Genomic DNA, 15890 nt, shown 5'->3' on the forward strand with positions numbered 1-15890 from the left:
ATTAGATATTATCTGCTGTGGTGTATTTATATATACAAAGGTCTACCTGATGGTTGTGCAAACATCTGTTCTGTTCTTACCCAACACTGCACAGTTCATTAAAACTTACCCTGTTGGCCTCTGAAAGGCCAGTTCTGGAAGCACATAATCTTACTTACAGAGTCCACAATGGCAATAATCTGTCTTTTAAAGAAAATAGTCTTAGCTTAGGGTAATGAGTTTTTTGGTGGGTGTCCACCTCCCCCACCCCCCAAAATATGATTTTATGTTTTACAATGCAGGCTCAATAAATTACATTAATAAATGACTCCTGGTTCATGAGAAGTGCTGTATTTTGACAATATCAGCCAACCTTTCCATTTGTTTAAGCATGAAAAGTGGGGAGCCAAAATAAAGCTGTTACAGAAGAAATCTCAAGAACGTTTATGAAACTCTGCTCTAGCTTCATTTATTAGGAGTTGAAGCATAGTCTTAATTTGTCATGCAGAATTCCAGGGGAGTGAGTAATTTCTAGAGCTTCTCTAAATGCCAGGACTTAATATTTTTCTGTAGCAATTTGTTTGTAAACATGGAGTAAATTGTATAGGTTGCAATGTGACAAAAAGGTTTCTAGGATTTGTCATCTTCTGCTAGCAGCTGTTGAGTTTATTTTATAGCATCTCATGGGGTTTTTCAGATAAACGCATTGTTGATGGCAAGCAAAAGCACCCTGATGTTCTCTGATGGTGGGCACACACAAAGTTTAGCTGCAGTAAGCTGTTTGTAAGCATTGGGGATTTGGGATTTGATCTCCAGTGGATCAGCTCCCCTGGGTTGCTGCAGTTCCCACCAGGGTGTCCATGTGTCACCTTCAGAGGAACCCACACTGAACAGGAGGCAAACTCTAGGCAAGATGTTAATCTCCCTTCTGGTAAGGATGCTTCCAGCGTAATTTTTCTGATGTGAAGAAAGGAAGCACAGCTTCCCAAGGAGGATTTTTAAGAGAATGGAGTTCATTAATTTTACTTGCCAAGTTTGTTAGCATTGCAGGAACCCAGGATATTTGTTCCCACTCTCCCACCCCTCTTTCTTATCTTGTGACATACTGTATTAGTGGGATTTGGTCTTTTATGTAGTGGTCTGAGGCTATGTTTATGTTAGAGAGCAGTGGAGCAGTAGGGATGGAGCTGAGGAGGAGAGCAGCTGATGCTGAGGACCTCAAATCTACCCTGTTTATGTTTTAGGGTTAGCCTTGGACTGAGGCCAGTATGGTCCCATGGACTTGGCCCCCTGTTAGCGATCAGATTGCCCTGGTGTGCACCTGCATTTTAGTGTCCTTCAAAAGGCACCCAGTGCATGGTTTCCAGAAAGCTCTTCACAGCGGCTCCTGGTGTGGTGAGTAGAAGGGACTGGAAGGTATCTTTCAGAAGTTCATTCTGGACTGAAGCAAATACGCTTGCAGAAACACACACTTGAATGTTAAACAGTGTTTTGTGCCACAGCATGATGAATCATGTTCTATGAACTCTTCAAAATTTATCATTTCTAGCACGTTTGCTGAAGATCTCTCCCACGCTTCCATGCCCTAATTCACTCTTTACGTAGTAGGCAGGTGAACATCTCCGTGAGTGCCACTAGTGTTGTCACTGCATCCCTAGGCTCAACGCTGAGCACACCAGCAATCCTGGAAAGCAACGTCAATGCACAGGGACTGTGTTTGTGGCATGTATTGCCTTGGGCGGGACGTGAGCCTGCCTCCCCTAGACCTGTGCGCTCTCATATCCTTTCAGAGATTTTGTCATGGCTTTGACTAACACGGCAGCAGCTACTTGCCTGAACCAGTACATCAGTTCTCATGGTCTTCTGCTCCCCAGATCGATTACACCATGTCAGACAAACACAGCAGAAGTCATCGTCTAAGGGGAAAACCCACTCATTTCTCACTGCATTCCCAACCACTTCAGAACCTCTGCCAGCACATGTTAACTCTGATAACATTTTAAGATACTTCTTTAATGAAATAGAGGCCTTGCAAGCAAGGCCACATTATCTGAAGTTTTCCCATCCCTCATTTAAATCCAACATAATTAGTACAACTACAGACTGTTGTTATACATGCTGAAGTATAATGGCTGCTATTATAGCAGCTTGCAGGAGCAGAGATATATGATATTGAATGATATGTCAAGGAAAAATAAACATGTTTCATTTCTTCATTAGATAATGTTTATTTATAGCACAATATATATCTACCTCCACTGTACCATTAAAGTTTTGACTGCTTTTTAACTATAAAATTTGATATTGTTGTGGCAGCTGCACTACTCAAATGATTGCTATAGTACAGCTGTTATCAAAGAGTAAGATTTATAGCTACACTACATGGTGTAAAGATATGTGCATATTTACTTTGTGTTTTACTACTTGTGTCCTATATTTTAATGACACAAGGTGAGATGAAATAGTGAAATAATAAACTCTTTTGCTGCTGCAAAAGCAAATAGCACAATTTGTTTAAAGTTTGGTGTTTAACTTTCTATTGTGCCAACAATAAAAAGCATTCTTTGCTCTGCTCTTTTGCTTTACTTCAATATAGTTTACAAGTTAGTAGTAATCTTAGAAGGTTTTTTTGTTTTGTTTTGTTCTGTTTTTACTTTTCAGAGAGGTGCTCTGGAACTGAGGTGAGAACCACAAGCTTGATGAAACATGCCAAGCTGTGTTATAATTCAGGTAAAGATCAGTATTTTAACCCTTGGTTAGATTGTTAGAGCACAATGAGGGACAACTTCCCACAACTTGCTTTTCTGGGAGAATTATTAGATGAGCGTGTGAAAAGGACACCAATATCCACTTTCATGAGGCTGCTGTTCCACATGGCCAGATTGCAACAGCTGCCTGAGCCCTACACCAGGTATGAGAAGGACGCTCGGAAGATCTCTGGGTAAAGGGAAGGGATGACAACGTCTGTCGAGATCAATGGCCAGATCCTGACCACCAGTACAAACTCATTTATAGCCACTGCTAGGCTCTCTTGCTGAAACTTTGAGCTGACTCATGGGGCTGGTCCTCACAGGATGAAAGGTTTATAACCATAGCACAAAGCATTTGCAGGGAGGTACCTTTGGTTGCTGTTTAAATTTTGTTGATGACTAATGTCTTTTTATATATCCTTCCTATGGTCCACTAACTGGATCTCACTCAACAAGGACTCTCTATCCAAAGGGCCTGCAAGCAGAATTAGGTTATTTCACAAAAGCTGAGGAATTTCAGCAGAAATAAAGTGACTTGGGTTGAGAGAAACATATAGTCCTTTGTATAAGATGAGAATTTTAAACTCAAGCGTTCTCTGAAACTTCACAACCAGAAGGAAACAAAAGGCAAAATTACACTACAGAGGAATGGTGGGTGATAGACTTCACATTCTTAATTACTTTCTGTGGTGTGCTTCGGCTACCTTTTCTTGGTCCATGCTGAGTCCAGCCATGTCCGTGGCAAATTCAACCATGTTGAACTAGTTGTGAGTGGGGGAAGAAGGGGCACCAGCTGCCTCTTAAAATAACCCAGTAAAGTGATATTCCTTGATGTTGGTTTACTTTCACTTGAGTCAAATCACACGTTGCGTTTCCTACCAAACCGTTCTCTGTGTTACATCTATTGCATTTATTTTTTTGTTGCACTTCTTGTTTTGTTTGAAACAGTAAAACATTAACTACTGTAACTTATCTGCTCTCCCTTGAGCATACTTCTGCCTGTTGCCTTGAATTTTTCCTATGCCTATACCATGTACGCATGCCTTTCCATTGTATTTTTAAAATATTTGAATGAAATTAAGAGAGTGTTTGAGATATACGCAGCTGAAATGGAAGAGGTCTGTGGTGCTTTGCTCTATGCAAAGACGTGACTCCATTGAGCTGCTGCTGAGTGCTGGGCAACCTGATGTTAACAGGCTTTTGCTGAAGATCGAGTCTGCACATCATGGGACAGGAACGTAAGGACTCTGCCAGGTTTTAATGCATCGTACCAGCTATTTTGACTTGGTAAGCAAAGTAACTCATCATGTTATGGTACATTCTGTTTTGTTAGCTTGATGTACCGTTTTCTGCCTTTGAGTACACACACACACACTTTGAAAGCTATGTAAAAATCTTGTGAAAATAGGCTTTCTCATGAGGTCTCCTTTCCTTCCTGGATTTTCTCATGTCATAAATCCAAGAATAGCCTTTTGTCTTGATATTTTGGTATTTCTTTTTTTTCTGGCACAGAACAAAAGGCGAGGACAAATTAAAAATAATAATAATAAAAAATAGACCTTAACTTCACATCTTGTAAAAGATTTGGCTCGAGGTTTTGCTTCAGATTTGAGAAAAGCTTCAGGTTTCTTATTATTTTACCCAGTCATCCTTACCATGAACTTATTTTGCCTTAGGGTGATGGCTTGTAGAATTTACTTAAGCATTACTTCTTATCAAAACTTTGTCCAACAACTTGGTCATCACTGGAGTCCCTAAGCACAGAGAGTACAGGAAACTTACAGGCTCAGTTAATAGGCAAATTACTGCTAATTAGGCAAACAAGCTACCAGTAAAGTAGGTCTGGCAAGTGAGTTGATGTTAGGTAAAATAAATGTGATAATTAATATACTGGAAATTTGGATGGGTCATCAGGATAGAAAATACATTGGTTTAGCTATGCTTGATCAATAGCTGCTGTCTTTGTGCATTTTGGTTGAAGCTCTACCAATTCACCCACCTCTGGCACCAGGCAAACACAGCACTTATGTGAAAAATACACTGCCCAGGCTGGACAGATGTGCTAGACAGGACCTGTCCTACCAGGTTCAACACGTTGCTACAGAGGTAGGTCTGTCCCAGCATAGGGCACCCCTCCACAGGTATGGAGACCAGTACTTTAGATGAATTTACATTAAAAGAGCTAAGTGTTGATTTTCAGTGCTTCCACTACTTTTTTTTTTTGTCCCGTTCTACCCTGCCAGGTATTACTGAAGATCAGATTTTGCAGTTACAGAGTAACCGCATCCTAATCCTGAGGTTTCCTGCTAATCAGAAACAATTTTTCTGTTATCATTTGTACTACTTTAATTCATTTTGTCTTAACTCCTTACATACATTTAACAGAAGATAGATGCCTAGAAATTTTCACCTCTGTTTGTATGGGGAGCTTTTGCATTGACCAGACATTAGCAGGAACTTTAATTATAACGTTACAGAAATATTCTTTGAGCATATTAAACGCATGTCTATTTGAGGTTCAGGAAACAGAAATGAAAACCAGTAGCTCTGCTATAAAGACTTCTGCATCATCTGTTGAGTCCATTTTCCTTATGAAAAAAAGAACAGTAAAAAAGATAGAAAATAAGTAGCAGAAAAACACACTGAAATAACACACCCACTAAAATAATGAAGCTATAAACACAAGGAAAATTTGTGGTAAGGCTACAAAAATACTTTACCTCAGTTCCCTTGGGGCTAGTCTTTACAAGACACATGGCCCTTTCCACTTTACGAGAAGAATCCAAGACGTTAAGCTGTATTTCCAAGGCTGGGCAATACTTTAAGAAAATATTGTAAGACAGCTATGTCTGGTCTAACCCAGGTCCCTGAGCCTATGTTCAAAAGAGCTTTATAAGCAAATGCTGGAGCATATGCTTGACTTGAAGTATATCTATTGTCCAACTACTGATGTACACTGTCCCAGTAGCTGATGTATTATAGAGCTGATCCCTTAATGAGAGACCATCCCAGAGCAGTCAATTGAAAACTCAAGTGTTGGGCACCTCAGCTGTGTGACTGTCTTTTGAGACCAAACAAAACCAAAATGCATAAAGAAATAATTTGTTTATCTTTTCTCAGGCACGGTGTCAGTGTTTTGTGCTTTGCAAATATGTTGCTACTCTGACTGAGATCTCCATCTTTCCCTCAACTATCTCTTAGCTTCTCAATAATTTTTTCCAAGGAATAAAAGAAGCCCACCTCTTGCTCCCACATTCTGGTGAGGTGATGCAGTAATATTCATAGAATTATGGCTGATTCTGGTTTGTATCTGCTGAAGCTGTAGTGATAAAGGCTTAATGGCCGGACAAAGATAGCTCTGTCTTAATAATATTTATGCTGTTGTTGTCTTCTAGGTCTTAGAAATCCTTTCCAGTGTCAGACAAAATTAGTATTTCTTGCGACTGAAGTCAATGAAACTATTTGTGTGAGCAAATACTGTCGATTATGAACTGCAATTGTATATTTTAGTGATTATGGCCATATTTTGACCATAAGTACTCCGACATCTCAGCAAGTGCCAGATTTTCAGCAGGGTTGGAAACTCAGTGCCTTTGATTCTAAATCTTGTGGCCAGGTTTTTTTACTGAGACGAACACCCAAAATGCACTCAGTGCACTAAGCTCCGTGCCGAAAAGGGAAGGCAGGCCGTGGGGAAATCCGGCTCCATGCACTTGGCAGCCTCACAGCTGATGGAACGACCGGCTGACGGTGTTATTCCTCCACAGACTTCCACCAGCAGTGCAAGGGGTAGAGATGGTCTGCAGTACACCCAAGCCACACGCAGTTTTGTCTTTCAGGACAGCAAAGTAATGACTGCGTATGTGGGTGGCATAAAAAGAAATTCAGAATGTTTTTAAGGCAGTCCCCCTGTGCCACATTAGACAGGACTGTAGTGTTAGCTGATAAAGTGAATCTCATCATCCCTTTGAACAAAAAGCTTCTGTGGCAGGCTCGTTGCAGATGCATAATGCTAGATTTTTGTTTGAAACCACAAAGAGGGGGCTGGACACAGCTGTAGAGGTGATATAGCACTGATTTCACAAGGCCTCAGTCTCCCCCTCGGTGTGACAGGGACTATGTTGTACCAACAGTGTCATGGTCCTCCTCATCCTCTCTCCCATGTCCTCCTTCCCCCTCAAAACGTTTTGCCTTTTTACGACCAAATGGCAGGGATGAACCTTTTTAACTAATTTTGACTATGGCAGTCGTTCTCCTTAGAGATTCAAATTGGAAGTTGTTTTGCCTTTTTAATCACCTTCTAATGACAGTGAGCAAAGCCATTACTAAGTTGAATTGAAATGATTTTCCTTCATTATGTTATGGTTGCATAAGAGAGGAGAAAAGCTTTCAAATTGTGTCTGTGGACTCTTACATTAGTGACAATATTGAATACACAGTATTATGAAAAAACATTTATAACCTCTTAAATTTACTCTTACTATATCTGGCATTTGCTGCCTATATGCTGGTGTCCATATGTGCGTGCTATAGATCAGCGTGCCTGTGTTGTATGGAAGGAGGAAAAGGGCTGACCAACTAAATCCATCAGAAATGAATATGATTCCATACCAGTCTGCTTCAGTGCATTTCTTGGTGTCCAGAAACACTCTCCTTTCCCTCAGGGCCTCGAAGCCTGCTGTATGTTTTCCAGAGCTCCATTCCTACCCTGAAAGAGGAGTGGAAGTGCCTAGAAATTTGCCTTTTCAAGGCTGGTTTGGGAAATATTTTCGGTTTTGCCTTCAATTGTCTAGAAATTTTCTCTTCATCCTGTTTTTTGGTTATTTCTTTTGTTGGGTTCCCCCCCACCTTTTTTTTTTTTTTTTTTTTCCTTCCTTCCATAGGTTAAGTAGGATGGGAGGAGGTCTGTCTCAGAGACAGGCAAGTGTCCTTTCCACCCAGCAGCAGGTAAGATGATCCGTTGCTTGACAATGCAGAGGGTTATCCAGTATCACGCAGGTCAAGGGGCCACACATCCAACTTGTAAAGTTTCTCATCTCTTCTTTCACACTGGAGGGGGAGGGAGCTGGAGTCCATTGCCACTTCCACACTGTAGGACTTTTACCAGAGATTTAAAAGATGTAGCTTCTGTACCTCTACAACAAAGCCCAATGAAACTGCTAAATCCTATCTCAGAGATGTCTCCTAAAAAAAAAAAAAAAAATCACGTTTGCGTCCGTGTTTTGATCTGTTGTTCAATGGTCTGCAGCTTTCTTAATAGGCATCTGAAGATAATTTAAAATCTTGATAATTTTCAGTAGGTGCTGGAAGCAAGTGTCAGTTGTCAATATCTGTTTCTTGGTTATGTGCAAATACTTCATTTCTGCTCATACAAAATTCCTAACAGTTTTTTAGGTGAGTCAGCATGCTAATGCCTTAAATTATCATTAAAAAAAAAAAAAAGAATTATTTATTTTTCCACAATAATTAACATTTATGAATAAGCACATAATTTTCTAAATATCTCGTGTGTTTTCTTATTCCAAATGTGCTGGTAGTCAGTGTGATGGAATTTAAACTGGTTCTGCCAGAACATTTACATGTTCTCGGTCATGTGAGTTGTAGAGAGCATGTGAGCTGGAATTTGAAGTAAGGATAGCTTAATACATCACAGGATACACCTTTACAGAGGTATTAATTCACTGCAGGTTTACTCCACATGGAATCTTTGTATTTTTATGACATGTACTGTTGGTTGTAATGCCATACTGGGTATCATGTATAACATCAAAGAGCTAAGTAAGTATAAAGGTATGCTGTATTTCTTTAGTTCACGTCAGCAAAATCCTTTTCAACCTTGGATACCTCCTACTGAAAACCTTTAGCTCTTACTGCATTTTTGTTTGCAGCATTCCTGTCCAAAAATAATATTTGTAACAGGAAAATAGAATGACGAGGCTTTCTTTTTTTTTTTTACTGTAGTTTTAACTTATTTAACTCTTAGGTGTCCTTGGAAAGTGGAAAAAAAGTCTACCAAATAAAGCTAAGTTCTGAAGGTATCATCAGCTTGCTTTAAACCCTGTCATGAAATTGTTTTTCTTTAAATCAGACTGCTTCCCAAAGGCACCATGAAATTTTCCCCCACTGACATAACGTCCCACAGCAGATTTGCTGAAGTCTTCAGAGATTACTCCTGTGCCAGGACTTCAGGCTCTGCTAAGCACATCGACAAAGGTTTTTGTGGACAGGTCCAAGCAAGACAGATAAAAGACAGGTGTGACATGGAAGCCCTGTAGATGTTTTCACATCTGAAAAGTACATGAACCCGGGGTAATGGGCCCTCCTGAGAAGGAGGGCTTGGTCTCTTGAGCTTAGTGGCATCCTATGTAGCTGCGCAACTTCTAAGCAGTTTGAAATACGAGTAGCCTGAGTGTCTGTCTCCTTTAGAAAAGTTGCTTAAATAAAGGATTTTGCATGTGGAAGCTCTGTTGAGCTGAGGTGTTCGTTTATGGGACAGGTGGGGCTGGGCCTGGGTCAGACCGGTGTATTCTTTGTTCCCTTTGGAGATGACCCTGTAATTCCCTTACCAGAGGAATGATCGGGCTGCCCTCCCCAGAAGAAGACAAAGGGAATGATTGTCCAACCTTTGCATGTACTGATGGGTAGTTATCATTAGATGGAAAAACATGTTAGGAACTGGAAGGGTTTGACAAAATAGTTTAAAATAGTGGTTGCATATGAAACCAGCTGCTGCAGATATTAGCTTTTGCAGTAATTTAATTATAATAATCTTTACATTCTCTATAGTCTTGCTTTTAGCAAGGCAAATTACTTTTATAAATTTATTTTTGTACAGTGCATCTGAGAAGTGCCTGTCTCTGAGGTGGACAGATGCTAATCAGTACACAAAGTACTGCATCACGTGTTTCAGCTCGGGACTCAGAAATGTCATAGGACCCACAGTATCCTTGAACAGACAGGACCTCAGCTTCAGATGTGTCACTCAAAAGACAGGTTGTATATGACACATAGGTTGCTTTATACCACTGTATAATTTGGTGCGCTTATGCAAAGAAGTGTATGTGGGATCGATGGCATATGGTATATTAAGAAAGAATAACACCAGATTTTTTAAAAAATGCATTCACCCATTAAATGGTGTAAATTAAAGTAAGCTGTCAAAATGACAGCACAATAATGCCATCTTTGCAATATCACATACTGCAGCATAGTTAAATCATATCACTTTTGTGGAAGAATTACAGATGAGATCCAAGAAAAAATTGCTTTCGAAATGCAATTCTTTGTTAGTTAAGAATCATCACTGCTAGCCAGGATCCCCTATAAACACATAAAGCACAGAGTAACCATAATAAATCATGATAATTTATATCACAGCTAATTCTGGGGAAGTAGCATCAGGGGTTATACTTCAGATACACTTCATATTACTCAAACTGTAATTATTTTCATTAAAATATAAAATTGCTTACAGACGATTTACTTGAAACACACAGCATTGCGCATTTAACCATGTACACAACAGGGCCACAAGAGTTCAAAACAAATAAAGTCAAGTGTTAAATAACAGCACTCATACTTTTTAATTGCATATCTTTGTAGACACAATCAATGTACTTTTAATATTCCTTTTTTAGTGAAATGTTGGACTAGCTTTTTCAATCATCATCATGTTGATTAAAAGTCAATGTCAAAATAAACTTGAGAAAATACTGTTAGGTGCTTGTAAATACAGCCTCTCTAATGGTTTCTCTGTGTCAAGAGGGCAAATTTTATTTCAGGAGAAAAAAAGGAAATGCTTCAAGTTTGTGAGAAGGCGAGCAGTGGAAGGCTGAAGAGTTTGAATGATTTCAAGTGTAATAATTTATAATGCCACTTGCTCTCTAGTGCCTTTCTTTGACAATCTCAGTGAGTTCTACAAATGGTAATTAATTACGGTCTCTAACACCTCTGCAAGGTATGTATGGTGCAGTATGAGGTGCGGAGCAGAGCAACCCTAGGAACCCCTGAAATATACAGGGGCTGCAGGAGAGCTTCCCTCTGCCACCATTAGTCTTGAACAGCCTGTGATAATATGTAGAATCAGTGCCTAATATTTACATATTAGGTTTGATTTATTGCTGGTTATCTGATTTCACTTTTTATATGATCATCAGAGCAGCAGAGATGCTAATCTGAGAGCAGTGCTTTACTGATTTGCACCTACTCTACCCCACAGACGTGCTGTGCAGCTGACAGTGGGGTTTTGCCTGCCTTTATATATACTTTTTTTAAAAAAACAGGTCAATGAAATCCACTTACCAGAGCTGGAGTTGCACTATTTGTCTCTTCTTTTGCCTTTTAAACCTTTATTCCTTGAAACAAATCCATGGAAACTCTCTCTCTGCATCCTTTCTAATAGGGGGGAATTTGGATGGAAGTGTGGTAAGGCAGAACACAGAGCTCTGTGGCTGTCCTGGAAAAGGAAAGGTAAGTTTAATCAGCATACCTGTTGCTCACTTGGTGAAAGTACTCTTTCCTGAAGCTTCTACAAGTTGCACTAACTTAAATGCTTGTGCAAGCCTAATCAAGATCCAGAGTCTTAATACAGTGATGGAGCCTATTTTGGGGCTCTTGATCTAAACAGAACCAAGGCAACTTAAATACATCTCTTTTTATCAAATCTAGGGTCAGATCCTGAGAAAAAAAATGTCACCCAAAAATGCTTTCCTGCAGGGTCATCCCCCGTGCAGTGCGAAGGATGGGTTTGGCCACAGGAATGAGTCGAAATCGGGGAGTTAATGAGGTCTTTGCCTGTTTGCTGCTGAAGTTCCATGACAACAGCGGGTGATGCAGAGATTTCCAGAGAAAGAAAGGAAGAGTTGAGCTTTCGGTTGTGCTAACAGCCCCTGTAGTCAGTGTCAATACATAGAACTTGACTCTAGCCCATATTTTCAATAGTTTCACTAGAAAATAGTTCTGAAAATCTCCCGTGGCACACCTCTCTATGGCAGGTCTTTGCCCATCACTGCAGATACCGTCAAGACCCTGGAAATCTGCTGTGGCACAGCTGGATTTTTTGTGTGTCTATAACAACATTCTCTCTTCAGAAGGGTTGAAAGGCCCAGGCAGGTTGGCTGAAAACTCCTGGTGAAGGCATTTTTCCAGATGCCTCTTCCAGCAGTTGGTTTACATGGCTATCCCAGGTGAGCCTTGAGTTCCTTCTGACCCCTAGGCTGTGCTTCCTACATTTTGTGGTGCTTTTGGTGTCTTTGGCAAATTTGGCCTCTAATTTACATTTATTCTAAGACAACTCCATCCTAAATCAGGCAGGAACGAATCTGCAAAGCGCTGCAATACCACAGTCATTTTTGCCTTATTTCTGCTTAAGTGGAACAGTCCAAGTTAATTCTGTGATGCCAGTCACGGAGGAACCAGTTGTCTCAGTCTTTATTGTATGTCCTCACAAACTGGTGAGCGCTAGTAGTGTTGCACTTAGGGAACTAAGACACAGAGATTAGGGCTAAGTCTCAGGGCTTAGTTTTCCCAGCACTAAACTTTTTGACGTCTAACTGATGTCAGCAGACAAAGCTGTTTTCCCATGCCTGTTTCACAACGTTTTGGGGAGTGGAGAATGACATTCAGCAGTCTTCCTAGGAAGTGCAGAGAAAAAATGATCTTTAGGCAAGAAAGGTGATGCAAATTCTCTGGCTTTATGAATAAGGCATTTTTATGGAAGTGAAAAAGACGTGTACAGATTTAGCAGTGAAAGAAGGGGTTTGAACTCTAGCATTAAGGCAGGACATTTGGTTGCTGTCACTGTTTCCTGACTGTATGATAGTGAGCTTGAGCTGAAAACCCCTCCTGTGCCACATCCCAGGAGGGAGAGTCGAGCTGAGCACTGTGGTGCTGGTGGTGCTTGTGCCCAGCAACTGTGGTTCTGCCCCAATGAAAAGGACCTTTGTGGAGACTGCAAACATCCCTACATAGGGATGACAGCTTTCCTAGGGGAACTTGCAAGTCTTAGCAAGGTCTAAATCCAAAATATAAGACTAAATATCCTCACAATCTTTAATGAATCTCCCAAGCATAAAGACTCCTGGCAGAACAAAGCAGACCCACACCTCCTATACTGCCTATGAACTTGACTGGCAAGCAGATGCTAAATATAAAATAAATATCCTTCCTACTTTTTCTGTTCCTACCATTTTCCCCCTTGGATTATATTCCTCATTTTATGCAGCTAGCAGTGGCATTGCTAAAGACATCCTAATCCTTTAGTGTGTGCTGGTATATTCCATACATGAACTTTGGATCCTGTGACGGACTGGGACCATCCCTTTTTAGGCATGAAAGGACATTTTGTCCTGTCACTTAAATGTAAACAAACTGTGCATTACTTTATCCCATCCACCATTTGTTATTTTTAGAACCTGCACAATGAGATACTAAAATAGAAAAAAATAGGTAAAGGATTGGAAAGAAGCTGAATTATTTGAGATTGTATGAGATACTAGCAATCTCCACAGGAATGTAACTTTTTTAGTTCAAGTTGACATTTAAATTGCATTTTGTGCTGGAGAGAGAAGTCAGTGGGAGAAGAGGAATATCAAATGAAATAGTGGCACATGTGGTGAGTCACATTTGCTATTATTTTGTAAGTATTATAAAAATATATCAGTTTTTATTGGAATTGACAGAAAATTATTAAAAATTTGAGATAAAGTTTTCCTTTGGTAAACTGTACCTTACAGATGGCGCATCAGAGAAAATTCTCTTCTTGTTAAGAAATCAAAACAGTTCAGGGAACACAGCGGCATCAATATAATAATAGTTGACAGGTACAGTGGCTGTGAACAAACACCCATATCATGGTATCTGAGATACCATATTTTCCACACTAAAATTAAACTATGAGGTATCTTTGACAATGCTATGTTAATTATAAGCCAGCATTTGCTTCAGTTTGGCTTAATATTGCTTTAATTCCCTTACTAGCAGGTCTTTTCTGGAGTTTGCCAGGGATGTCTGGTTAGAAACCTTCTTTCCAGAGATGCCTCCAAACCTGCCCCGAGCAGAGCTCCAGAAACTGCTGAGGGTAAGCTGGACACAGACAGGAGAGGCAAGTGAAATGCAACCCTGTTGTAACTCTGCTGCTTGACCCATGTGTTTGTGGGGACAGCTGTGTTCTTGATTTTTCCCTGCATTTAAACTCAAATTATGTCCTGTGTTTAATGTGACAATAGCCAGGAAGGATAAAGCATTTTTAAAACTAACTGTGTGGATTTGGGACAAAAGGATTTTTATGGTGATAATTTGCTACTTCAGTATGAAACCAGAGTGATAGTAAAATTGACAAACTTCTGACATAAAATACTGGCAAAAAAGTAATTGGTCTATAGTTACATTTGTCAAAACTCCTTGATTTAATTGGCGTTTAAAGTAATAGCTGCAATTTACATTACAATATATTGCATTTTCATACACAATAGAGAATTAGACAAAATATCATGAATCAATGAGTGTCACTTCAAGTACGGTAATTAATTGTATAATAAATTCATATTTGTGGTATTAGACAATTTCAAGGTTAATGCATGGGGTTTTTTCCCCATAAGGCTTAAATCATACATGTCTGTTCTCATGCTGACTCCCAGCCTTCCCAACTTCTGCAGGTGTTTTTGTGGGGAACCACTTCTTTAGCTTTATTTTGACCCAAAAAACTTAGAACAATACAGAAACTACATGATTTATTGAAGGAAGGATTCTGTTTCTACGTGGGTTCAGGCATTAAGGCTTATGACTTGGCTGTCACTGTTAGGCTTCCCAGGGTGTTCAGAGCAATGCTAGAACTGCTTTGGCTTTCTAAGAAAAACAGTAATTCCAAAAATAAAAGAAGCGGTTTTCTACCCCCTTTTCTCTGTCTCTTGCCATGCCATTACTGGGGGAAAACCTCCATTTGTTCTGCACAGCAGAGATAATTGCATTCTGATAGTCTTAATGAATCAGTTTATAGAGAAATGTTAGCGCTCTGACAGTTGAGAACAGGCTGAAGCACACGTGTAGCGAAGAGACTGAAAGCTGTGCTGCATATATATGAGTGCACAAGCAGCATCCAGACTAATTCTTCTTAAACTCCTTAAATTGTAGCCTGTGATGCGCAGGAAACCTTGCAGTTGCTCTCTACTTGCAAATGTGAGGGGGAAGGAAAATTAGCATAGATAAAAGTAAACCTAAAAGATATGTATCTGTGCTGGTATGCAGCATTACAGGGTCAGTGAAATCATTCAGAGCACTGGGCTTAGATTCAGCACATTCAGAAGGTAAAATGTTGAAGTCGGGGAGAAACAGAGAGGTGAGAAACTGTGCAGTAGGAAGAAAACAGAAATACTGAATAAAAACCAAAGCTTTTTGAGATTACTACTTCCAGTGAGGAGGAGGATCATGAGAGCATGGGGAAAAAAAGGCCTGCAGATCCCTATTTTTGGTGATGCTAATCGCCACTGTGTTATCTCCTGGAGCTGCCTCCTTCCCCACGCTCCCACAAGCCTTCACTTGCATTTTTATGCTACACGTAGGGTCTCGGAGCACCCAAAGGTGTCGGAACGCTGCCTCCCACAGCAGTGGCTTTCTGGTCCGGGCAGGACAAATGGCTGGGGTACCATCAACTCTTCCCAGCCAGTCCCTCTTGAATATCATGTATCAGCCTTCAAAAACAAAATATCATGGACAAAGAAACCACCAAACATGCCGTAAGTTCCCTGAATGGCTCAAATATAGTTGCTGTCTTTACTAAGTGATATTTTTTTTTAGTGAAAGATTCTCCATTACTGTGAAATGGCACCAGAGAAATCAGAAGGCTGGATTTTTCTCACCAATTTCACAAATATAAGTCAGGGGTTATTGATCAGGTGGGAAGAAGGTGCCAGATCCAAAGTATATTCAAGGCAATGAGATGCCTTCCATTGACTTAAGTGAATTTTGGACCAAACATTTGTGAGTACAGGCTGAAATGCAGCACAATGTAGAGGAGAAATGTCAAGTTTGATTGCTGCTGGAAACATAAGAAAGCAGTGCTGCTGATCCAGCGGCTGAGGCAGGAGCCGAGAAGATTAGCATGGAGATGACAAGCTACTCTGGCTCAGTAAGCCCATCTGAGGTTTCTTCTTGTGCCTTTCCCCA

At 40.2% G+C, this 15890-nt stretch overlaps 1 long non-coding RNA gene across 1 annotated transcript in view; it reads left to right on the forward strand.

The window, feature by feature from the left end:
- Positions 1-15890, forward strand: part of LOC130154100 (uncharacterized) — a 135642-nt gene that overhangs the window by 62418 nt on the left and 57334 nt on the right. The window contains exons 12-15 of the long non-coding RNA XR_008823606.1: positions 1224-1374; positions 2641-2709; positions 3926-4016; positions 7613-13806. This is a non-coding gene — a long non-coding RNA (uncharacterized LOC130154100). The remainder of the gene's footprint in view (positions 1-1223; positions 1375-2640; positions 2710-3925; positions 4017-7612; positions 13807-15890) is intronic.

This window comes from Falco biarmicus, chromosome 8 (assembly GCF_023638135.1).
Source record: "Falco biarmicus isolate bFalBia1 chromosome 8, bFalBia1.pri, whole genome shotgun sequence".
NCBI classification, from domain to species: Eukaryota; Metazoa; Chordata; class Aves; order Falconiformes; family Falconidae; genus Falco; species Falco biarmicus.